Genomic DNA, 26,714 nt, shown 5'->3' on the forward strand with positions numbered 1-26,714 from the left:
TATTAGTATGAACAGTTGATATCGATCAGATTATGTTTGTCAGATTATGTTAGACTAGCCGTCAGGCTCGCTTCGCTCGCCATATCCGTCTAGCCAGGGGGCTCCGCCCCCTGGACCCCCGGCTGGATCGTCCAAGAATGAGATCAGCAGGCTCGCTTCGCTCGCCTGCATTTTTCATTTGATATCATATCTTTTTATATATTTTTTATCATATGTTAGAACAATCCAGTCGGGGGTCCAAACTAAACGTCTGGCTAAACGGATATGGCGAGCGAAGCGAGTCTGACGGCTAGTAATATAATATTCCCAGGATTGAAGAAGCAGTGCCCAATCAATTTTTCCGCGATAAATGTATTTAAATCTTCAACTTGGTGTCAACCTAACAAAGTCAACTCAACTTAATGTCAACCAGACAAAAGTTGCCAGTTAACAACTGTTTCGAAGAGGTACTCTATCTAGATTATAGTTCTATAGTAACATATGATATGGAAATTTCAATTATAATTAAGAGATTGGGAGAAGAAGAATATACATGCTAAAAGACGAACTTTAAACCCTTACAAACAACCCTTAGAGTTAAAATATTGCCAAAAGATTTCTTAGTACGCATCTGAAGGGCCAACTGAACATACCTACCAAATTTGAACGTTTTTGGTCCGGTAGATTTTTAGTTATGCGAGTGAGTGAGTGAGTGAGTGAGTCAGTCAGTCAGTCAGTGAGTGAGTGCCATTTCGCTTATATATATATAGATAGATAGAAATTATAGCGTCAGATCCCTTCATAAATATCAACAATATAAAAAAATATTGAAACTTGAAGTACCCTTCATTTTTCAAAATATTACAACGACTAGTTTCGATCATAGGTCATTTTTACAACAATGTTTTCTATTTCATTATAACTGACAATTTGAATTGATCACATAGATTGACAGTATCTGAGTTGTCTATTCGGTATATTTTTCTTCATTTTTTGTGTTTCTTCAACCCTTCTACCCCGTTATGTTGACTGGGATAATAGCTAAAATAAGCAGGGGAAGGTGGGAGTTGTTTACGTTTTTAAAACTGCTGCTAAATGGTTGGGAGTTCTGAAGATCACGAACTTTTAAAGCTATGAATTGGGGATGGCAAAATGTGTTTAAGATATTTTGACACTGTATCTCTTTGAGTATTTCCCCTGAGATTAATTGAAATTAATTCAACAGGAATTGAATGATTAACGTTGTTATTCTGTGAATTCAATCTAGATTCTACTGATGCGAAAAGCGTACTTGACAATATTTCATGAATTATTCTATCATATTAAGCGAGCAATTTCTGTATTTATATATCTGGTTATTTTTATATCTGGTTATTTATGTTTTACGGATCTCGAAAACGGCTCTAATGATTTTCACGAAATTTGGAACATAGTAGGTTTATTTATTTTATTTATTACAATGCAAAGGACACTAATGTAATAACATTGAAAGATAAAATAATAAGGTAGTCCTTGTGCTATTTTCTTCCAAATTTATAGGTGACAAAGTCCAAGATAAGGTTAGAATTTCACGTGTACAATATTTATAAAATTTTGGTCCAAAATAAACATTAAAACTATAAATTTTGAATTTAGATGGCTTAAATTGATAAATTAATTAGAAATATTCCACTCAATTACCACTTTCAGTGGTATTACCACTTTATGATATAAAGATTCGATTGCACTAAGTCTCATTCTTGGGAAAACTTGCTGAACGACATTAAAAGGATAATTCATCCTTGGCTGAAACAGCTGAGACTTTCGTCGTATGTGGATATTAAAAAGTGAGCGAGTGATTCTGTGGAAAATCAAAATATCGCATCCCCGAAATTCATAAGCTGACTTATAGCCAGCTGTAAAATATAAACACGATCATTTAAGAGTTATTTTAAACGTGTTATGTTTATCAATAAATAAAAATAACGAGGGAAGCTCGGTGCCCCTATATTACTGATTTAAACTAGATTTAAGACATGGAATTCCAAAATTATTGTACGATATTATATTATTTCTTTCAATTTTTTTTTGAGCCAAAATGGTCACAGTGTCAGTGCATTTGAGAATTTGATGAATTGTATCTTATAGAATCAAATTTGAGGCATGAATTTTCGAAATTATAGTACGATACTATCACTCGTTTCATCAATATTTTTAAATTTTGTTTTTCATCTGAAAGCCTCACAGCGTTCAAGGCATGGAACTTCAACATTTTTGTACGAAATTATTAGTCAATTATCAATTATATTTACATTGTTTTCAGCTGAGAGCGTCACAGCGTTTGAACTCATTTTCCTTATCAACAACAGGAGGAAGTACCCATATGTAACTCTATTCTTTTCCACATGCTCTATCCTCATGAATATACAGAGTTTCTAAATAGTACATGGTTTCTTAGCTTCAATAATATTGTCTATTCTCTTCACTCATATATAATATGTATATGATTCCTGTATGTATATTTGCTGCTCTCCTATAGTGAGGTCCACGTTATAATGGCAGTGTACGATTGACAATACTGTTGCTGTCCTTCTCTATCATAGAACAAAACAGATAGCGCTAACTCTCTCTGTAGCTTTGCAATGTTGTAGTTTGCCAGAATATTTTATTTTTATTTTTGACAGTGACTGTACAAAAGTAGCTCAGCCGCCATTTTTTTTCTTCATTCTATCAAAATAATTTGGTACACAAGTCTTATAATTCATTTAAAATGTATTTTTGAAACAATGAAATTATTTTTAGACATTACCGTATGAGAAACACAAATTGAAATACCTGAAATGACATATTAAAAGTTGATAACTAACCATCCTAGCTCCAGTTAGTAAGTAACTCGCTAAAGTTAGTAGTAACCAAAAGTTACTAACTTCCATGCTTCAGTTAGCCTACACGTTTAGGTTAGACCTACTCGTACCGGTATAAATAATAGTGAAAGGTTATTTCAGAATTATTTCCATTGAAATTGCTTATTAAAGGATTTCTATTTTTCTATCATTTTTAAAAGAAATTGGAATAGAATACCTATCAAATAACTTAATTTCTGTTGTTTTGAAATTCAGATTGGTGTATCACAGCTTTTTAAATTATAACGTGGACGTCACTATATACTATATGTATGTAATTTTGTATACTTCACACACTATATGTGTATGTGTTTTTCCACATGGGATATTTTATGTTAGTGTATAGTGTAATTTCAGGCTACACATATTGTATATATGCCTTTTCACACAGGCTAAACACGAGCTAAATATAATTATTAAGGATTCTCATGCACCCTAGCACATTATGTGCTCTATATAAGTGAGAGTGCCATATTGAAAATAGACTGAAGCCTGCACAAAATGCTGATAAGAAAGTATTGTAACATGCTATATCCGGCGAGTGGATGACTGGACTTCCTTTGTCGCTTATCAGCTGACAATATAATTCAGACAGCATGAAGCAACAATTGACGTATTATTCACAAGTGGCGAAAGAATACGTTGACCGCAACGTTACAATGGAACAATTTTCGTGTGGTGTCCTGTTTTTAATTTTCAACTTGTTTCAAAATCCTACAATAAATAGAAATGTATAGAGGGGAGATTCCAGGGGTTTTTGTAAATCTGATTTAGTCTCTTGAATTTAGAATGAATATTCTAAACAGATCAATCAATCAATAAATCATCAATCATTTAACAATTTCCATGAAAGTACCAAAGTCTTAAGCACGGTCAGTAACTAATCTATAAAAATAAGAATCGAGCCTCAAATTTCGACATTCAATTACTTTTTTATGTGAGCACCGATTTTGATGATTTTATTTTAGTTGTGTTCGTTTTGTTCAAGTCCAGGTTTATGACCTGTCAAATTAATTTATAATCCGACTTCAGGACTCTTTCCTACGGTCCTTCAAAGTTTGCATATAATCCTTATGGGAGAAGATTCGTGAACTGGCCACACACAAAAATGAAAATCAGCTGTTCTAATCATTGCGTCAACCAACAGCCGTCGGTAGATAGTAGACAAGAGTGTGTGCTGCTCCATAACCGCCCATGTATTTTATTCTAAACCCCCCGACTAAAAACAAAATGACTGTTCTGTGTGAACCCATCCAACAGGGCGGCCTCAGGTTAAAGACTTACATGCTCTAAAGGCATTGCTTTGTTTTAAATAATTGTGGTGTTTTCGGTGTTTAGAATTAGGTGTGCATCCAGCTAAAGTTTGTTATGAGATGCATAACTATTTGGCGGTACGAAGTTCGCCGGGCCAGCTATAGTTTTGAATGAAAATCCTGAACAGAATCAATCAATCAATAAATCAATCTGTCAACATCATGACACAACTTCAGAAAAGTAGCACAAGTTCAAGGCCAGTCAGTCTCTAATTTTCAATGAAAATTCTAAACAGGTCAATTCCATAAAAGTACCAGAGGCTTAAGGAAGCCCAAAACGATACCGATAAAAAATTATTAAACAGTTTAAATGTAGCAGCAGGCTCAACACAGTCTTCTACTACTTAGTTTCCGAAAATTTCTCTTAATATCCACTAATTCTCACCTGCTTCTTCTCATTTTCACTCCTCATACTCTCTCATATGTTTCTCTCACTCTCTCTTTCTCTATCTCACACACACCCTCTCTTACAATCGCTCTCTCTCTCTCTCTCTCTCTTTGGTAGAGAGTTAGTGGGGAGGATATTTTTAATATTCTTTCCGAAGAATGGACATTGATATGTCCAAAGCTCCGCCAATTTATGTAGATGCATAACAATATAATTATTATCTATAGTTATTATATTACAAATTGCTTTTTCATATCATATACAGTTCAATAATTATTTTCTCAGTCTATATTATGTAAATTCATCTATAATTTTCCTGTATTGTAAGCTATTGTGTATAAGTGTATAAGCCAGTATAAATATTGTAATCTACATAAATAAAATACTCAATCAATCTCTCTCTCTCTCTCTCTCTCTCTCTCTCTCTCTCTCTCACTCTTGCTCATTATGAAGCTCGTTCTATGTCTCCAAGTTGGTGAAGCGAAGCACACAAAATAAGCCCCTCTTCACAAGTTAAGCCCCCTACTTAGTAATGCTCCAATAGTAGTCAAGCTAGAAGCGGGGTTCTGTCTCCTGTCTCGATCTCTCTCGTTCACTCACTCTTACTCTCTCTCTCTCACTCACTCTTTACACAATGGAATCTTTTCTTTCATCGTCGAACCGCTCAATCTAATTATTTGAAACTACAACATATAACCGCCCAACTCAATTCTCCCTCAAACTGTCTCGCTCTCGCACTCAACCTCTCTCACTCACTTATTCACTCTTTCTCCCTCTCTCTCGCTTCACACAATGGACTCTCTTCAATATGCCGACGAACCGCCCATTCTAATTTGAATACGTGAAGAAGAGAGATAGCGCTAGCGAAGAAAAAAAATAGTAGCTCAAAGTGAGATACACCTTATACAGTTAGTGGAGGATATAATGGGACAACATAGCTGCCACTTTCCAATTTCCACCGCCTTCTGTATACTAGTAGATTCAAGTCATCCTGGTGGGATTTTTGGGGAAAAGCAGGAAGAAGAAGAAGAAGAAGAAAGAGAAGAGGGGAGAGAGGTGGACTTATAAGAGGTGAACTTATGAGAGTCACCTGAGAGGTGTTTTGAGAGTTACTTGGAAGCAGTGAACAAGTTCAAGGAAAAGATATTGAAGTGAGAGGTACGGAGAAGAGAGAGAAGAAGAACTGACAGGTGGAAGAAGATCATGAGGAGGTGAGGAGGAGGAGAAGGAAGCAGGAAGAGAGATGATTCGGAGGAGGGCCTAAACACCAGATAGCTGTTCTCTCATTGGTGGAATTTCTAGTTCGTTTTTTACCTGACACCAGTACTATCTACAGCGTATAATCAGATTCAGTTACCTGGCGACTCTTTTGTTCTCTTTTTACTTCTCCTCACTCTCTCTCACTTCAAACTCTCTCTTGCTCTCTTCCTCTGTTAAGAGTGAATGAACGTTTCCTTGTTCATGTCAAGTAACAGAAGTGAAATGAGTAAGTTAGTAAGTAAGTATCAAGTAAGTGACTGAGTAGATACGTAAGGATGTAGTCTAAGGCTGGGCATACACTAGTTAGTCAAGACAAGACAAGACACGTTTAGTCACAATATTTCACATTGCTGCTTCAACACACACCGATTAATCATTGCAATCAGACATGTCTTCATAAGCAACAATGAGAAGTATTGTGACTAAACGTGACTAGTCTTGTCTTGACTAATCGGTATGTGACCAGCCTTAGGCTAGGCATACACCAGTTAGTCAAGACAAGACACGTTTAGTCACAATACTTTACATAGTTGCTTATGAAGACATGACTAATCAGTGTGTGTTGCGACATGAGCAACTATGTGAAGTATTGTGACAAAACGTGTCTGATCTTGTCTTGTCTTGTCTTGACTAACTGGTGTGTGCCTAGCCCATGGCCGATTAGTCAAGATAAAACTAGTCACGTCCAGTCACGTTCAGACACAATACTTCATATAGTTGCTTAAGAAAACATGTCTAATTGCAATGACTAATCAGTCTGAGCTGCTTCACAAGCAGCTATGTGAAGTATTGTGACTAAACGTGTCTGATCACGTCTTGTCTTGACTAACTGGTCTACGCCTGTCCTCAGGGCTGGTTTCCGAGCTCGGAATTTGAACTTCAAGTTCCGTTAATCATTCATTATTAGAATATATTTCTACCTATTCCATTTATCGAGTCAAGTTATGACTACACTCATTTCTAGGGCTGGTTTCCGAGCTCGGGTTTTAGCTAAGTTCTAGACTTTAAACAGCTGGAGTCAGAAAATTTGCTTTCCGAAACGGGACGTAGTCGCAGTCCACGTTCAAATTAAATTTCGAAAAAATAGAAAAATGAACACAGAATAAAATAAAGAGAAAATAGTTTACAGTGCTGTAACTGTGAATTATTTAGGAATGTTTCGTTTCGTCAAGGAAAAACGTTTCCAATGATAGAAATGAGAAAATAAATATTATCATAAATACTGCGACTACGCCCCGTTTTGGAAAGCAAATTTTCTGACTCCAGCTGTTTAAGGTAGACACACACAGATCGTCATCGGACGGACGGCACGCATCGGACGGATCGGACGATTAGATTTGATGCATTGTTTTCAATTGGAGTGCGCGCGCATACCTATCCTCATCGTATGGGTATGCACACTCCAATTGAAAACAATGCATCAAATCTAATCGTCCGATCCGTCCGATGCGTGCCGTCCGTCCGATGACGATCTGTGTGCGCCTACCTTCAAAGTCTAGAACCAAAGTTGGGATTTCGTTTGTGCGTAAATGCCGTCCTCGACCACTACAGGGAGAGAATCTCAGATTGGGTGGATTTAAATTTGTCTACATAACCTAAAATATCATGTTCAATTATTGTTTAATACTTTTGAGCTTATACTTTTTTATACTTTCAATATGTTGCTATTATTAGAAATGTTAAATTCTTCAATAATGAGGAAAAATAGTGGAACGTTATTTGATCAGCTGATTTAGCACACTTGAAATTTGGACAATATGAAATCAAATCAAATCAAATTGGTTTTTATTATCATGATTTCAGGGTACAAATATTCATATTATACAACAACGTTACATCTTCTGCAACCAAACAATCATAAATAAAACTTACAGTTGAACTAAAAAGTTAATCATTATAACTAAATCTAGTTGTTATTATATCGTAGCTCCAGAAAATACAACATTATATTTTTAAAAAACTTCATGAAAACTCTCCACAAAGGCAAAGCCTGTGTGTGGAAGAGGGTCTTGGCGATGATTGGCTAACGTCGGACTGTCCCCATACTTGCATCTATCACATTCTTGGGTAAACCAGGTATTAATATCAGAGAAAATTTGAAGTTAAAAGGATTTTAAGTATAAAAGATGTAAACATTTAGAGTTAAATTTGGACTATCATTACACGACATTTGCTTTATTTATACAATGAATGAATTATCACTTCTATATTTGTCCTCCCAATCTCCTTTAACCATTCATTAACATTTTTTTTTATAAATATTTTTGGATCTACCTTCGGTATTACGTAGATTTTCAGGCAGATTTCTATACAGAGTGTGTGCTATATAATAAGTATTAGTAGTGGAATGAGCAACAATATGAATGTCAACAATGTTTGCCGTCGTCGACTGCGGAAAGTTACGCATAATAGTATATTTCGCACCTAGGGCCGAAAATGAGACTTTTCCGGCTCAAAATCGGTTTTCAAGTCCGAGGCCGTAAGCCGAGGACTAGAAAAGATTGAGAGCCGGAAAAACATTTTTGCCCATGGTGAGAACGTTATTTTTCGCCACACAGAAAAATAAACAATATAAATATGAGAATAATTGTTTATTAGGCACTTCCGAAAGCAAAACAGGAAGGTCATAGCTCTAGCAAATCTGAGGTAATCTGAATATCAGGAAATTGTCCAAGTATTTTTATTTTTATTCTGATTTGTCTAAATAACCTGAAAGATTATGCTCAATTATGTAAGAGGTTGAGTTTATACTTTTTATTCTTCCAAATGACAATAAGATGATATTATTATAAATAATGTTTTGATTCTTGAATAATAAACACAAATAATGAAAAGTTTTTTGATCAGCTGTTTTAGCACTTTTGAAACTTGGCCAATTTGAATGTCAACGTCAACAATGCTTGTTGTTGTTGACTTCGGAAGTTTAGGTTAGAAGTTCTATCCTACTCTGGAAATCGAATTTGAATAGTTTATAAAATATATCTTATCTGTATTTTATTCATCCAAATAAAATGATAGTATCTTATTGCAGAATACTTATTCAATTCTAGAAGCATAAACTGATTCCGTTTCATAAACCATTTTGTAAACACGTTCACATCAAATCAGAATCAGCTGACTTCAAGGTTATTTTACAGCCCTAGGGCCGTAAACCTTTAACCGGCCTGGTCAGAAAACAATCATTTTCGGCCTCCATATGACGCACGAAAACCAGCTCATTACATCCAAGTGGGGCGAGAACGAAAATGCACCTTTAGCTGAATTTTAAGCTCGGAAACCGGCTCTAAGTATATATGTGAGTATGTAAGTAAGTCAGTATGAAACTGTCGAAAAGGCGTAGAGTGTAGAGCGAGACAAAATTTTCTCTGGTATTTTTCTTGATCTTCATTCCCCAATGGTGATCGATTACTACGTCCAAACAGGTCCCAGAACTCACTTCGATCGTCCTTTATGATCCATCCATCATTAGTCTCTGGAGAACCCTTGTTTTGAGTCAAAGAAGACCGACCCGAGGCAGACTTGAGGCTCAACGATCATTAGACTCGTAATTTATGAGTTTCTGCTAGTTCCAGAGGTCCCAAAGTCTCTCTCAAGTGTCAACCACAATATAACCATCACTATAAACATAACCATAGATTATACAAAACTGAGATATAGTCATTCTACACAAGGTTATAGTTATAGTTGTCACTGTAATTCTGATCCTATTTTATTGCCATTGGAAATCCAGACGATACGTCAAAAACGTCGTTTTGAAAGTTTATTGATTATAAAACACACACGTGATTTCTTCAATTTTACTCGGCGTAAAAGTGATTGATAATAGGACAGAATTACGTGAGAATTTGTATTTTGTTTTGAAGGTTTTATTAGCTTATTTTGACTTTTATATTGTAAATTATTAGTTTCCCACGTATTCTCGTTTTGTTAAGGAAATAGGATACCATGTAGTTGAATATCCCAATTGAATGAAATGATTTGAAATCGTCGTGACAAATTATTCATATAGCCCTACAGAGACACACTTACTTCATGCTAACTCAGTAGACACACTGGGGTGTTGAACACCCCAATTTAATTTTGCATGTTTCTTCGAAAAATATGGAAAAAACAAGTACTTAGACCATACTTCATTATTTCTTAATAATTTTTGTTCTAAGTGCATACAGAAATCAAAAGTAAAGCACTGCTTATCAATATTTATACTAATTTTAGAAGTACGTATGTTCCGCCTAAGTGTTGGAGCTCCTAATCCGGTTTGAACGGATGGCTTGATCATTGTCAATGACAACTTCATCATAAACTCACGTCTCTTCATTTTATTGTTTTGAATCTCAAGTTGTGGAGAATCATAGCATTTATTCCAATCTCATCCATCATCCCATACCACATTCTTAGTGACAATACAGGTAAATCTTTGTAATAAAAGTGTTTGATGAAAGTCCTACGTAAAATACACTCTGGGGTGTTAGACACCCCAAACAAAGAACAAGATGAGCTGGTGACCTTGTAGAATGCTATTACTGACTGGAAGTGGTGGAGAGTAGTTGACAATACTACAAACCTAATTTGGCATAAATTCCAATCTGTTCGATATTGTCAACTGCAGAACAGAAAAAAAATCCCTGGGGTGTAAAACATCCCAGTGTGTCTCTTCAGGGATCAGTTGTTCTTTGCCAGTAGTGCCATTCTGAAGTTAGAGTATTCATTTTATCAATCTGTATTATTGTATGGCGAATAAATGAATGTTGAATTTGAAAGTAACGAATAATTCTTCAAAACTGTCTATATTCTACACTTTAAAGCTGGATCCGCACACAACAGTGACAGAAAACAGTGGAAATATAATTAGCATATGTTCGTATGGGACTATTCATACACACTCGGCCGGGCTGAGTGGAAATAGTCCCATTAGAGCTTGTGCTAATCATATTTTTACTGTTCACTGTCACTGTCACTGATGTGCGCGAATTCTGCATGAAAGCTGGATACCCACATATCAGTATCAGTGAAATTGGCCGATATGGTGAGAATATTATTCCCATACCTTACTAATACTTGCTCTGCCGTGCTGCATGGGAATTGTGAAATTTCAGAATATTTTTGATGAATTTCAGAAAATTTCAGAAGTCAATCAGACAGAACACATGAAGTTCATATTTCACCGGTAATTTTTTTCTCTGATTCTGATCTTGAAGAAGAAGAAGAAGAAGAACAAGAAGAAGAGGAAGAAGAAGAAGAAGAAGAAAAAGAAGAAGAAGAAGAAGAAATGAGAAGAAGAAAAAGAAGAACGGGGAGGAAGAAAATGAAAAATCAAAAGAATCAAAATGTGTACCAGAGTATGCGGAAAAAATTGATAGAAGAATAAAGACGCTGAGAAGAAAATAGAGTGAGAGAACAAACATTAGAAGAAAACAAAGACACAGCTTTTGGTGATCGGTTAAAAATTCCAAATAAGCCTGTCAAATGTGAGTGAGCTGTCAACGATGTCACATAGATGAACTCATAGACCAGACAACAGTCATTAAGAAGCTAGGAAATGATGAACAGTTTCAGTTTGGTACCAACCTACACTCTATTCTATACACAAGTGTCAATGATCTCCAGTTCTGTTTTGACTGATCACATGACGTACGACGGACAAAGAAGAGGAGAGAGAACGAGAGAGAAAGAGTTATTGAAATGAGACAAGACAACGCTCCAGATTTTTGAAACCTCGAAGGAAATTACATAATTTGATTTTCCTATATCCATGAAATTCTGTAGTTAGAGGAGAGATACTACAAAAATTCAATGTAAAAATAATATTATTGAATCACATGAAACCTCGAAGGAAATTACATAATTTGATTGTCCTTTATTCATAAAATTCTTTAGTTAAAGGAGAGATACTTCAAAAATTGAATGTAAAAATAATATTATTGAATCACCTGAAACCTCGAAGGAAATTACATAATTAATTGTCCTTTATCCATAAAATACTGTAGTTAGGGGAGAGATACTACAACAATTCAATGTAAAAATAATATTATTGAATCACCTGAAACCTCGAAGGAAATTACATAATTTGATTGTCCTTTATTCATAAAATTCTTTAGTTAGGGGAGAGATACTTCAAAAATTGAATGTAAAAATAGTTAATGAATCATGTTTCACGAAAAGCTACTCAAGCACATAACAGATTCTCCTGGATTCATAAAACTTATAAAATAGAGCTGTTTAAACGGTGTTCAGAAGGGTTTAAAGTGGGTAGAACCATAGCATAGCTACCTCTAATACAAGGCCCCGGCCTGCGATATTGAAACGTTGCAGTGTAGGCCTACACTTAATAGCTATTCTTTTTTGGCCAATTTCACTGTTATTCAAGTTGAAATTCCTCATCAATTAACCCTTTCTTCTAAGTTTCTCTTTTTTGTCAGTTTATTCACTTTTTGAGCTATTTTACCGTCCCCTGATTGAAATTTCTCATCAAATAAACCCTTTCCATCTAAGTTTCTCTCTTTTTGGAAGTTTATCCGCTTTTTGACCCATTTCACCGTTACCCTATCATAACCAATGAACCATTTCTTTCAAATTCAGTCACTTTTTCCTGATAGATATTCTTTTGACCAATTCCTCAGTTAGTCTGATTGTAATTTCGAGTCAAATAAACCCATTTCCTTCTAAGTTAGTCTGTTTTTTATGGGTTATTCGCTTTTGAAGGTCAATAATTATTTCAAGTAAGTTGCTAGGAGTAGTAGCATAGCCACCTCTAATACAAGGCCGCGGCCTACGATATTGCAACGTCGCAGTGTAGGCCTACAATCTAATACATGATTGGTGAAAAAGATTTTAAAAAATACCAGCTGATTTTTTTCACCAATCATGTATTAGATTCTAGGCGCTTGAATCTAATACATGATTTGTGAAAAAGATTTTAAAAAATACCAGCTGATCTTTTCCACCAATCATGTATTAGATTGTAGGCCTACACTGCAACGTTGCAATATCGTAGGCCGGGGCCTTGTATTAGAGGTGGCTATGGTAGAACTCATTGAATTAACTCATAAAACAACTCAATAAGTGAACCTGAATATGAGCATACTCGTATGAAAATTATTATTCTCCAATACAGTACGCCTATTTTAATAGGTACTTGAAAACGGCATAGATGCTCAAAGCTAGACGTGTTTATAAAAAATGTACTATTAATCTTTTAATATCGGGGCACCGAGCTTCGCTCGTTATTTTTATTTATTGATAAACAGAACACAATTCTCTAAAATGATCGTGTTTATATTTCACAGCTAGCTATATGTCATCTTATGAATTTCGGGGATGCGATATTTTGATTTTTCACATACTCACTTTTTTACTATCCACAGCTGTTTCAGCCAAGGATGAATTATCCTTTGTAACATATTTAAATCTGGGTAGATGAAAAGCCCTAACAGAAATAGTAATAGGTCTAAAAATAAAGTAATTGGCTAATATCGCCAAGCAGATAATAATCAAGATAAGATAGCATCAGCTTGTTCTGGCTAAATGGTACAAGAACTTAAAAAGGATTTGAAGGAAGTTTATTACTCATAAATAGATTATTTATAAAATATTTGAAGATTGAGGTTAGGTAGATGTATTCACAGATCGGTGACCTAGAGATCGATCAAACCGAAGAACGTAGAATCTGACCAAAACCCCTTGGCAGAGCTTTATTGCATTCGGATGGTGTGCAATGTGAAAAAACACCCGTCCACGTGGCTAATTATTAGTTAGCATGGAATAATATTAATATATATAATATTAACTAGCATGCAAAGAGCATAAATAAAAAACCAAATAAAAATAATTCAATGTATTCAGGAAATAAGAGTTACCAGGCGCATGAATACCTAATAAAATTTGCATGCACCAATAGTAAAACGGCAGTTAATAGGCGGCAACTGTAGGCCAATTCAAAAATATTTATATATATTTATATAATTGTAGTAGATTTTGTGTAAAAATTTGTGTAATCTATGTTATCAATATGGCTCGAATGCAAAGAAATTATTAATCATATAATCTAAGCAATATTTTGGCATTTTTTGTAAGATCTATTTGAATTTAATGGCGGAGGATTGGGATATTTAAATTTTATGCTAATTTGAAAGTCGGAAAGAGAATCTGTAAAACTTGAGAAGGAAGAACCAGCACTCGCCAGCCAGATGCCACCATAAGAGGACCCCAAATATTTTAGAGCGAAGTACCTTATTAATAATTTTGTAAAAAATTTAAAGTTAAAGTAATTATTAAATTTCTTAAAAGACTTCGTGATGCTATTGTGAAGCAGAAGTCATTTTTTATTTTTATTAAATTTATAACCCCTGGAGGAGACGATTCCGGCTACCATATTCCCGGACCGCATGGAGTTGGATCGACATCGGCGGCTTACAAGAAGATTTTCGACACGTGAGTGATTAAATTTGAATTTAGTGATGGGCACCCTAGTGCTTCGAAATAATCTGATGATCAAAGCTAGCTCGCCGAAAGGGTTATTATAAATTGAGAAATTAATAAGAGTAATACTTGCGCAAGTAAAAAAAAAAAAATTAGTATTAAAGGTATTTAATTGAAAGAAAAATATATAGATCAATATTTTAGAAATTTCTATTAATCAAAGAAGTACGAAATCTAGGCTATCAAACGTATGCATACAATATTTAATTTTTTGCAATACAATTTGCGATAATTTATCATAGTTCTAATTCACTAGATGAATGGCTCTACCTATTCCGTCAGGTGCCGAATCTTGCACCCTGAGATAAAAATATATATTGATACAAATAAATCTACTAAATACTAGAGATTTTAATATATAGATATATTGGATTATTAGTGGCTAATTTATCAAGCTGATCTTAGAGCACATATTTTTGTTTGAATTATCCAAGCCGACAAGTATTAGCAAGTACATGTCACAGCTACATGCCAAAGAATGCATATGATTTCAAGATAAAGGCACATGGTAATGATTCGTGCCATAAATCTAGAATATAAAGTTAGCCTGTGATATTTTTATTGATTTCAAATATTGTTCTATTTTTATATTATATTTTTTATCGCTCTATATATATTTTTTGCCTCGATTGATCTTTGCTTTATTTGTGTAATATATGTGTGAAATTTTCATGGTGTGCAATTTATTGTTATTCCTCATCTCTATAGTATAAGTATCATTTTTATATATATTATTATTTATTGAATTACAAGAGTTATTGGAGAAGCCCATATCTAGGCTTATCAAGATTTTTTAAGACTAAATACTATTAGAAAACCACGCCCTAATTATATTAAATCTCATGCTTTACCGACTGATGCCAAGCAGGAGGCTAATCGTTATTTTAATATAAAGAATAACGTGACACAAAGACATGTCGCCCAACGTGATAGGCCACGGATACGGCAAAGACATGTCGTACCAACGTGGGACTGATGATGAGAGCCAAGCTCATTGAATAATTATTTGAAATTAGGTCAATAACCATAGTGAAAATTATAGATAACTTATACGAGTTGTGAGGAAAACTGGCGAAGGAAAATTTGTATTACTTTTTGGGGAAACAAGAGCTTTAAATAGAGAGAAATATATGTTTTAAAGAAAATTTTATATTATTAGTACTGTGAAAAATTACATGTTTATAGAGAGAGATTATATTTTATAAGCCTAAACTGCTATTACTTTCTAGTCAAAAATATATTAGGTGTTTAAGCCGGTTGGAAAATAAGTCGCAGCCTGTAAACTAGCCAAGAATAAATCAACAAAACATTGGGGGCGCTAGAACATTGTAAAAAACTTAAGTATAAATACCTTGTTGTAAGAGTATCCAAACACTTTACACATCACTGTTCACTGTAAGTCCCGGTTGTGTCTCTTTTTTAAGCATTTTCGCTTATCATTTTTATCACTGTTTAATTAGCATTTATCACATTTGACATAATGAATCACACTCCCGCAAACTCTGAAGTTTCATATATGTACGGCGGTTGCACAGATCCCACTTTGTCGACTCCGAGCACATCAAACCCCACCACGGTAGATGCCAATACGCCACGAGAAAGGGAACCAGGAAGCGTCGGGTCGATAGTCTTCGATCCACCAGGTCTGCAACCTCTATCCTCCACTCGAATCGACGCCGCTGACACACCCTTGAATCAACGGATAGTAGAGATCAACTTTGAAGGGGGCGAGGAGCAGTCTGCAGAACCCGCATCGCCGGAGGCCGAGTCACACCTGGGCAAACAAAGTATATTTTCAACCACAGAATTAGATCCGCTTCAAAAGGTAATAATGGAACAAACGAGTAGCACTTTCAACATTATGTTACAAAAAACAATGGATAGTATGATGCAGGAGATTAAAAAGGAGATTGCTACAGTAAAAGAGGAAAATAAACAGACAGTGGAACAGGGTATGAAAGAGACCACAGGCGCTATAAAATCAGTAGAACAACGGTTGGATAATATTGAAACTAAAGTAGAGAGTCATAGGGAAGAGTTAAAAGCAATGATAACCCTACAAAAAGAAAGTCAGGATAAAGTTACGGCAGGATTATCGGAAAGGTTAGATACGGTTACATGTGAACTCAATGAAAGGATAGACAACTTAAATACACAAATCACTACACCTATTCAGGATATAACAAATAACATTAAGGCCGATTGCCACCAAGAAATCCACAAACAAATTACTGTTGCCAATCAAAACTTAACAACTACAGTTGACAAAAATATTAACAATATTAAAGAAATACAAAACAAACAGATTAATATGTCCACAAAAATGAACCAACTGCAAGGTAGCATCAATCAAAACACTGAAACCTGTAAAGCTTAAATGGAACTCTACTAATTCAGAAATCCACTCTGACTCAATTAAATCAAGAAATAAACGCAAATAAAATTACACATAATAGTCAATGGCAGATAACACAGGAAAAAATAATAGCATTGGAAAATCATATTCAACAACAACCTCAAGGAATTCAAACAGACAACCTCAACGTACATAGTATATTACAAGGACTAGGAAAATTTGATAACACTGATCGCCATTTGCAACCTCAACCATTCATTGATCAGATAAAATTAGTACAAACTCTTGCACCTACCTCTTGGAATTTTTGGCGTCTCCGTTTGACTAATTTATTGATTGGCGAACCCCTGATGTTTTTTCGGAGTAGAGCCCATGAATTTACATCATTGGATGAGTTTGTCGCTGTCTTCCTGGAACAGTATTGGAGCAGAAGTAAACAGTTGGACGTGCTAGCGGACATCATATCATGCGATTTCAACCCTAACTTAGACGGTGCATGTACCACTTTCGTCACTGCTCTACAGTTTAAAAATTCTCAATTGAGCGAGCCCATTAATGAATCGGCATTAGCAAGTATTATTTTAAAGAAGCTACCGTATCAAGTTAGAATGGCACTCGCCACACAACCCATTACTGATTGTAAGCAGCTGATAAATCATTTATATGGCATACAGTCTGTGATGGCAATGTCAAACCACCGTTCAGACCAGAGATATACACAAAATCAACATAACTCGAAAAGTAATCAGTATACCAGCCAAAACTATGAATCAGTACCATATGATTGCTCACGATCTACCCCTCAATTTAAACGCCGCTATAATCATAATCATAATAACAGCTGGAATAATAGAAGTTTTCAGAATCGTCAAACAAATCATTATCCACAGCAACCTATGAAAGAAATTATTATTATGGCCATGATCGATTCAACACAAATAATGATTACACTCAGAATAATTATAATAGAAATTACAAACCGCCACCTCATCAAATAAGTACAAACTATACATTAGCACATGCAATAGGATTGAATCAACAAAAAATCCGGAACCCAGCACCCAACGACCCGCCACCAGATATACAGAAAACTACAGCTAATAAACCAGGACTATATGATACCCCCGATATAACAAGCACAAGCTCAAATGAAACAAACCAAGAAAAGCAGGATATTTCAACGTCATACACCACATTCAGAATTGATTTACCGGAGACTTTGTTACAAGAAACACAAGATAACCCACCACCAGACACACAGGATCCCATACAAGACAGCCTATCACAAAAAACCGCCGCCCAACATGCAATTTAAAGCCAGCCGCAAGCATCAGCCTCTATTAAGTTTCCTGTTCCCCACCGAAGAGCAACCTGCCACCGAAGAATCACTGCTAAAAATAAACAGTTGCCAGGAGGAGACCGTCACCATACTATCCGCTTTGAACGTCTCACTCGCGCATCAAGAGACCGCCACCGCACCCGCGCATCATTTGACCCCACAGCAGACCAAGGACCCGGACCAAGAGGACGACACCAGAGAGGACGGCATGCAGGAGAAAAGAGGCATGCATCATAAGGCCCGGAGACGGAAGCGCCCGAGGACACCGGACGGCCGACATCAGGACGGAGAGGACGGCATTCGGGAGAAGAAGATGCATCGCAAGGCCCGGAGGCGGAAGAAGCGACGAAGGAGGAACCACGCGCGCGCATACCGGCCGCATGCACGCTTCAAGGGGCCGAGGAGGATACCGGACCGGGACCAGGTTGGAGAACAGACCACCGACGTCATGCATCCGCGGCACATACGCTTTAAAGGCTACAATCAGCGATGTGACCGGCAAAATGGATCGAATGAATGGGATAAAAACGGAGCTACTACTATGACTACTACTGATTCATGCCTGGATAAAAATAAAGTGGACTATTTATGGAGGTTGATAAAGGATAGAAAGCTAATAAGATTGGAAGAATTAAAAAATAATATTAAGAAAGTGGAAGTACCTGGCTATATGTTTGAGAGGTTATACTATTAAGGAGATAATAAATGTTCTTATATATTGTATACTATTTGTTATAATGGCTGTGATATTAATAAAAGACTGTGTTGTGGATAGGACGAAAAATATTGTATTGTTGTTGTTAAATGGATCTATTATTGATGATTGGAAATTTAATATTATAAGAATGTTTATTGTTACAAACCTAATGAGTTATAATGAGCCGAAATTAAGAATACTAGATGAAAATAATGAAAGGAAGGATGAGTTAAGAGTACAGATTGATCGGAAAAAGAATGGATTAAAAGGAATTATCATAAATGAAGCTTGGAATTATTTAAGGGAATACACAAGATACCGGGGTTTTATATTCATGAAGATAAATTATCAATTGGGACAGCCTCACCAACGGATAGCAGATAACCTTACCAGCCTACAACATCTACAAACAGAATGCAAGAAGATGCAAGTAAACCACAACAATTTTACATGCTATATCGTCAAATTTAAAATAAATATGATAAGAAATCAATGAAAACATTATTATCAAACCGATTACTAACCTTCCTTAATAAATTTAATATTGGTATAGGACCTCGTGGCAACAATCCAATGTTTTAACTCCTTCCAGCCGTTAGAAGCCTGTAATAAGGAAAAGAACAATTTTTAAATATGTAATTAAATTATATACATCAGATAAAAAAGGACACAAGCGGGGATAATAAAATTAAAATTTGTTAATTACCTTTTTAAGAGAAAAAATTGAGCAGTTAGGTTAGTTATAAAAGTCGATAGCAAATTCTGCTGTAACATGTAACACTATGAATTGTAGAACAGCGAACAGCTGACCAAAGCCACCCAAATCAAATGAATGTAATATCTGTTGAACATATGTTTATAAAAAGAAGTACTGTACCCAAAGAGTTATTTATTATTGTTATTTATTATATTTATTAATGTCGATATATTTATTTATATGTTTTTATATTTATTACTTTTAATTATGCCACGTTTGTTACCTGAAAAGACTTAAAGTGAATACCAGTTACCAAAACCAAAGAGCCATTAGCAAAGAAAGTATTGTACCTGATGTATAGAAAATTATTTATATTAAGACCTAAGAAATACTATAAGATATAAGCCCAGAAGTTTATGAATCGAAATTATTGTCTAAAAGGAATCATTTGTGAGAATTATGAAATGTGTGTAGTTAAGTTGGCAGCCCTGCAAGCGGCGAATTCAAAAATTACTGTGTTGTAAATGGTGTCAGGAGGAGTACGTTTAGAAGTTTATATTTATGATATTTTTATGTGTGTTGAGGAGGAGAATTTGTTATTGTTTTTGATAAAGGTATAAAGGAGATGCAGCAAATATGACTGCGAAATGTGATAGAAGTAGGAGAGTATAATTTATAAATAAAGTATAGTGTATATCAATGTATTGAAGGGTGGGTTTTCATTAAAAACATTGTGATTCTCAAATATTTTGAATTCAAACCCAGGGGCGCGTGTAACATATTTAAATCTGGGTAGATGAAAAGCCCTAACAGAAATAGTAATAGGTCTAAAAATAAAGTAATTGGCTAATATCGCCAAGCAGATAATAATCAAGATAAGATAGCATCAGCTTGTTCTGGCTAAATGGTACAAGAACTTAAAAAGGATTTGAAGGAAGTTTATTACTCATAAATAGATTATTTATAAAATATTTGAAGATTGAGGTTAGGTAGATGTATTCACAGATCGGTGACCTAGAGATCGATCAAACCGAAGAACGTAGAATCTGACCAAAACCCCTTGGCAGAGCTTTATTGCATTCGGATGGTGTGCAATGTGAAAAAACACCCGTCCACGTGGCTAATTATTAGTTAGCATGGAATTAATATTAATATATATAATATTAACTAGCATGCAAAGAGCATAAATAAAAAACCAAATAAAAATAATTCAATGTATTCAGGAAATAAGAGTTACCAGGCGCATGAATACCTAATAAAATTTGCATGCACCAATAGTAAAACGGCAGTTAATAGGCGGCAACTGTAGGCCAATTCAAAAATATTTATATATATTTATATAATTGTAGTAGATTTTGTGTAAAAATTTGTGTAATCTATGTTATCAATATGGCTCGAATGCAAAGAAATTATTAATCATATAATCTAAGCAATATTTTGGCATTTTTTGTAAGATCTATTTGAATTTAATGGCGGAGGATTGGGATATTTAAATTTTATGCTAATTTGAAAGTCGGAAAGAGAATCTGTAAAACTTGAGAAGGAAGAACCAGCACTCGCCAGCCAGATGCCACCATAAGAGGACCCCAAATATTTTAGAGCGAAGTACCTTATTAATAATTTTGTAAAAATTAAAGTTAAAGTAAATTATTAAATTTCTTAAAAGACTTCGTGATGCTATTGTGAAGCAGAAGTCATTTTTCATTTTTATTAAATTTATAACCCCCTGGAGGAGACGATTCCGGCTACCATATTCCCGGACCGCATGGAGTTGGATCGACATCGGCGGCTTACAAGAAGATTTTCGACACGTGAGTGATTAAATTTGAATTTAGTGATGGGCGCCCTAGTGCTTCGAAATAATCTGATGATCAAAGCTAGCTCGCCGAAAGGGTTATTATAAATTGAGAAATTAATAAGAGTAATACTTGCGCAAGTAAAAAAAAAAAAATTAGTATTAAAGGTATTTAGTTGAAAGAAAAATATATAGATCAATATTTTTAGAAATTTCTATTTAATCAAAGAAGTACGAAATCTAGGCTATCAAACGTATGCATACAATATTTAATTTTTTTGCAATACAATTTGCGATAATTTATCATAGTTCTAATTCACTAGATGAATGGCTCTACCTATTCCGTCAGGTGCCGAATCTTGCACCCTGAGATAAAAATATATATTCGATACAAATAAATCTACTAAATACTAGAGATTTTAATATATAGATATATTTGGATTATTAGTGGCTAATTTATCAAGCTGATCTTAGAGCACATATTTTTGTTTGAATTATCCAAGCCGACAAGTATTAGCAAGTACATGTCACAGCTACATGCCAAAGAATGCATATGATTTCAAGATAAAGGCACATGGTAATGATTCGTGCCATAAATCTAGAATATAAAGTTAGCCTGTGATATTTTTATTGATTTCAAATATTGTTCTATTTTTTATATTATATTTTTTATCGCTCTATATATATTTTTTGCCTCGATTGATCTTTGCTTTATTTGTGTAATATATGTGTGAAATTTTCATGGTGTGCAATTTATTTGTTATTCCTCATCTCTATAGTATAAGTATCATTTTTATATATATTTATTATTTATTGAATTACAAGAGTTATTGGAGAAGCCCATATCTAGGCTTATCAAGATTTTTTAAGACTAAATACTATTAGAAAACCACGCCCTAATTATATTAAATCTCATGCTTTACCGACTGATGCCAAGCAGGAGGCTAATCGTTATTTTAATATAAAGAATAACGTGACACCTTTTAATGTTGATCAGCGAGTTTTCTCAAGGATGAGACCTAGTTCAATCGAATTTATACCATAAACCTACTATGTTTGAAAATTCGTGAAAATCGTTAGAGCCGTTTTCGAGAGCCGTTAAACATAAATAACCAGATATAAAATATAGAAATTGCTCGCTTTATATAATAGGATAATTACGCCTATCATTCTTCTCATATGAAGTTATTCTAAAATGAGAGAATAATACGAGAATTGCCGTATAGGGATAGGAGCTCTCATTGAATTTCCTACTAGCTGTTCACCCTGTTGTCGAAATTTGCAATAACAGAAGAACGTTTGACTGATCAAGAGCATTTTATTTGGATTTTCGTTTGATATCATTATTTTTCTCTATAGTATTCATTACTAATCACATTATTCATCCTCCTTCATTCTCTAACTGTGACACCAGAATGGAGCCAGCAAGATCACGTGATATCCTATTATATTAAGCGAGCAATTTCTATATTTATATATCTGGTTATTTTTATAACTGGTTATTTTTATAACTGGTTATTTTTATATCTGGTTATTTATGTTTAACGGATCTCGAAAACGGCTCTAACGATTTTAACGAAATTTGGAACATAGTAGGTTTATGATAAAAAGATTCGATTGCTCTAGGTCTCATCCTTGGGAAAACTCGCTGTACGACATTAAAAGGATAATTCATCCTTGGCTGAAACAGCTGTGGATAGTAAAAAGTGAGTGAGCGAGTGAGTATGTGAAAAATCAAAATATCGCATCCTCGAAATTCATAAGGTGACAGCTGTGAAATATGAACACGATCATTTTAGAGAATTATTGTGTTCAGTTCAACAATAAATAAAAATAACAAGCGAAGCTCGGTGCCACGATATTTATTGTTAATATTGGAACGAGAATTTTTCAATAATTAGTAATTACTAGATATTCTGTAGTCATTACATAAGTTACATACGCAATATATTTTGCACATTTCTTGAAAATATATTTTAAAATGTATTTTCAATGTTTCCATAGTTTTTAAAGTTTATTGTTTTGTAAAGTTTATTGTTTATTGTTTATGGAAAAAGAAGGTGATTTCTTGTCCTAGGTGTATAAGTGTAGCTTACTATTCTATTTCATTCCCACTTTTCAATCTAATATTAGTTAATTCAATCTTCCCATTTTCAACCACGTTATCTAGATACAGCAGGTTCTTTGTGTGCGAAGTGAATTCATTTTGAGTTAAATTCATTAGTTTTGTAACCTGTGTTATGGAGCTTTAAAAAATGGTTAAAACCTCATCATCACATAAAACAGGCGACAGAATCACCCCGTGAAATAGTTCATTAACGTCGTTCTAAAGTGTGTGACAAAACTGAACCCAATGGTTCCAACAGTTTGTTATTATTAATTATTGTACAGGAGGTCACTCAACTTCTACAACACAAAAAAATCACATCTCACAAGAACAGGTATAGTAGCCTAGTCATTTCCACTCCGAGCTGTCAGTATTCCTTATACATGGAAACATACAGCTTCCCATTAGATCAACGCTGACAGATAGTTGTGAAATAAAAACTAGCAAGATTTCCTTCAAACTGTCAATTCTTCTCATTAATTGCATCAATGCTTCACCATTCAATTAATACTGACAGATTAAAGTGAAACGTCAGAAGTGAGATTCCCATCATATTGTCAGCATGCCTCATATATAACATCAATGTTTCCCCATTCAATCAATACTGACAGTTTAAAATGAAACGGTCAGCAGTGAATTTCTCTTAAAATTGTCAGCATTCCTCATTAATATCGTCAATGCTCCACCATTCAATTAATACTGACAGTTTAAGTGAAACGGTCACAAGGAGATTCTCTTTAAACGGTCAGTATTCCTCATTAACAGCATCAATGATTCCCCCATTTAACCAATACTGACAGTTATAGTGAATCTAAAACTACAACCACCTAAGAATTTCAGTGTAGTAGGTCTGTATTTTTCACAGAACAGCCTCATTTATCATTTCAGATTCAGACAGTGGGTTGTAAAACCACCACCCCGGAGACACATTGTAAACCATTCAGAACTCATTTCATTAGTAAAATCGTAAATTATGTTGAATCACATGGACTTAAGACTAGAGAAGGGAGAAACGGTTTCAGATTTTTTACAAAGTTTCGGGGTTGATAGGTCAAGTATGATTTTTGTTCGAAGTGGGTGAGAATGTAACAGGGATAACTATAAAACTTTGTGGGTGTTTTGTCATTGAAGGTAATTCCTAGATCCATCATAGTTTTAGATATGTTTATTTGACAGAAAATGGGTTTTTAGTTCCCTCAATACGGATTGGAAATAGTTATTTGTGCAACTAGTGCGCAAAGTGACAGTTTGCTGCACTGAAAGAAACGTTTACGCACGAGCCGTAGGCGAGGGCGGAATGGTTTGTTGAGTGCAGCAGAGGAACTTTGCGCACGTATTTCACATTAAATTTTTCCTATAGTTACCATTCAATATGAGAAGTGGTTGATTATGGGTTAATGATGGCTGAAATCCAACAAATGTTTGTCTGTTTAATTTTGTTATCAATAACAACTTTAATTTATTTAAACTTGATAATCTAATTGAAAATTAATAATCGATAATTTATTCAAATTAAAAATAAAATTAATCCAATTAATTTGAATAATTTTGAGTGAATCTTAATTTCTGTATAATTTTTCAACCAATCAATTTATGAATGAAAAAAATATTGTTTGAAATAATGAATAATTAATAATACTCAAAATGTATAATTTGATGAGTTCTCATTTTTATTCATTTGAAAATCAGAAAAAATATAGATAGAACAAATTCGCATTCAAAATACACGCCAACAATGTCAACAGCTGATTGGGATGGCAGCAAGATGATACGCAAAGTATTAAGAGTATTAAAAGTAATACTTTGCGCACTAGTGCGGAAAAGTGATTCTTTGCGTTCTGTAATCAGTGCAGGAATTGCCACTTTTCAAGGTAACTGTAGGAAAACGATATTATCCTTTCGAGATTGAAGGCTTTTTCATGGCGAATTAAACATACTTAAGTAGTGTGTAAACATACTATATCGATAAGTAATCAATCTTATAATAATAGTTCACTTCAAATCGGGACGTTCAGAAAAGAATATACTTTATAAATCTATTTGATAAAATGTATGAATTCAGGGCTATTTTCTGGTATTCATAAAATAGAATCATAGTATCATTGACTAGCATATAATGGCGATCAGACAAACTTATGTTCTCCTGACCAAAATCTACACAACATTTTGAAGAAATTGAAAAAAATATATTGTTTATGTAAACATTTGAGACTCATAAGCTTTATATGTGTTGTGTATCTGCCACACGCTGAATAAATGAATAGTATCCTTTGAAATTAATAAAATAATTGACCGAGCGAAGTGAGGTCTAAGATTCATGTCGACGGTTTGGCATTTCTCTTAATGTTTAAATGTTCATATGTTGCGCATTTACGGCGAAACGCGGTGATAGATTTTCATGAAATTTGACAGGTATGTTCCTTTTTTAATTGCGCGTCGACGTATATACATGGTTTTGGATTTTTTGCTTTTCAAGGATAGTTCAAAAGGAAAAAAGAGCCTCCTTTATACGTCAATATTAGAGTAAAAGTCAGACTATAGAATTATTCATCATGAATCAGCTGACAAGTGATTACACAGATGTGTGGAGAAGCCAGTCCATTGCTGTATTTCCATAAGGTCTATAGTTTCAATCAGGCACTTGTGGATGAGAATACTGCGTGAGGTCTACTGTTCACAGAACTACTAGTGGAATAAGAATAAAAATAGCTACTAGTTTCGGTGATCACACCATCGTCATGTTTGATCACTTTATTAATTTCGAAGGGTACTTTAATTCTATTCTATTTGATAAATTTTGTTTTCCATTCAATGTTTAAAATAACCTTTGCAACAAACAAATAGAGAGAATGCATTTTTGGCTCTGTTCCTTCTTGGCAGATTGTCATCTCAAGGTGTTTTGAGTTTAAATTATTTGTACTCAATTCAAGATAATATCATAGTGGCAAATTACTAAAAAGAAAATGTAGTTGCTGTCACTTTTCTGAACGTCCCCTAAAAAAAGCTACCTTATAGTGAGGTCCACGTTATAATGGCAGTGGAGAATGATAGGAGAACAACGTTGTCGATTCTCTGCCTTGTCACTGCCTTTTATAGAAGGTAGTTGACACCGTTATATTTTATAAGATAGAAACATTTCACTCACGTGGACTACTTTTGCACAAATTATTAGAAATAATATAAAAACCTTGTAGTACCTTTTATTATTAAAAACTTTAAAATATTTACACGACTAGTTTCATATTAAGTATATGTTCATATTATATAGTATCAACTTGTTCATTTATCATCTACATTTCAACTTGAAAATGACCTAAGTTAGGGTTGAAACTAGTCGTTGAAATATTTTCAAGTATTTATTAATAAAGGGTACTACAAGGTTTTTATATTGTTTTTATAATCATATTATTTAGTATCAACTTG

The 26,714-nt window shown here is 34.3% G+C and overlaps 1 protein-coding gene across 5 annotated transcripts in view; it reads right to left on the reverse strand.

Annotated features, from left to right (window-relative positions):
* LOC111056291 (box A-binding factor) overlaps positions 1 to 26,714 on the reverse strand; it is a 135,920-nt gene that overhangs the window by 36,622 nt on the left and 72,584 nt on the right. The gene's annotated exons all lie outside the window — the stretch shown is intronic.

The sequence above is a fragment of the Nilaparvata lugens genome, chromosome 13 (assembly GCF_014356525.2).
Source record: "Nilaparvata lugens isolate BPH chromosome 13, ASM1435652v1, whole genome shotgun sequence".
NCBI classification, from domain to species: domain Eukaryota; kingdom Metazoa; phylum Arthropoda; class Insecta; order Hemiptera; family Delphacidae; genus Nilaparvata; species Nilaparvata lugens.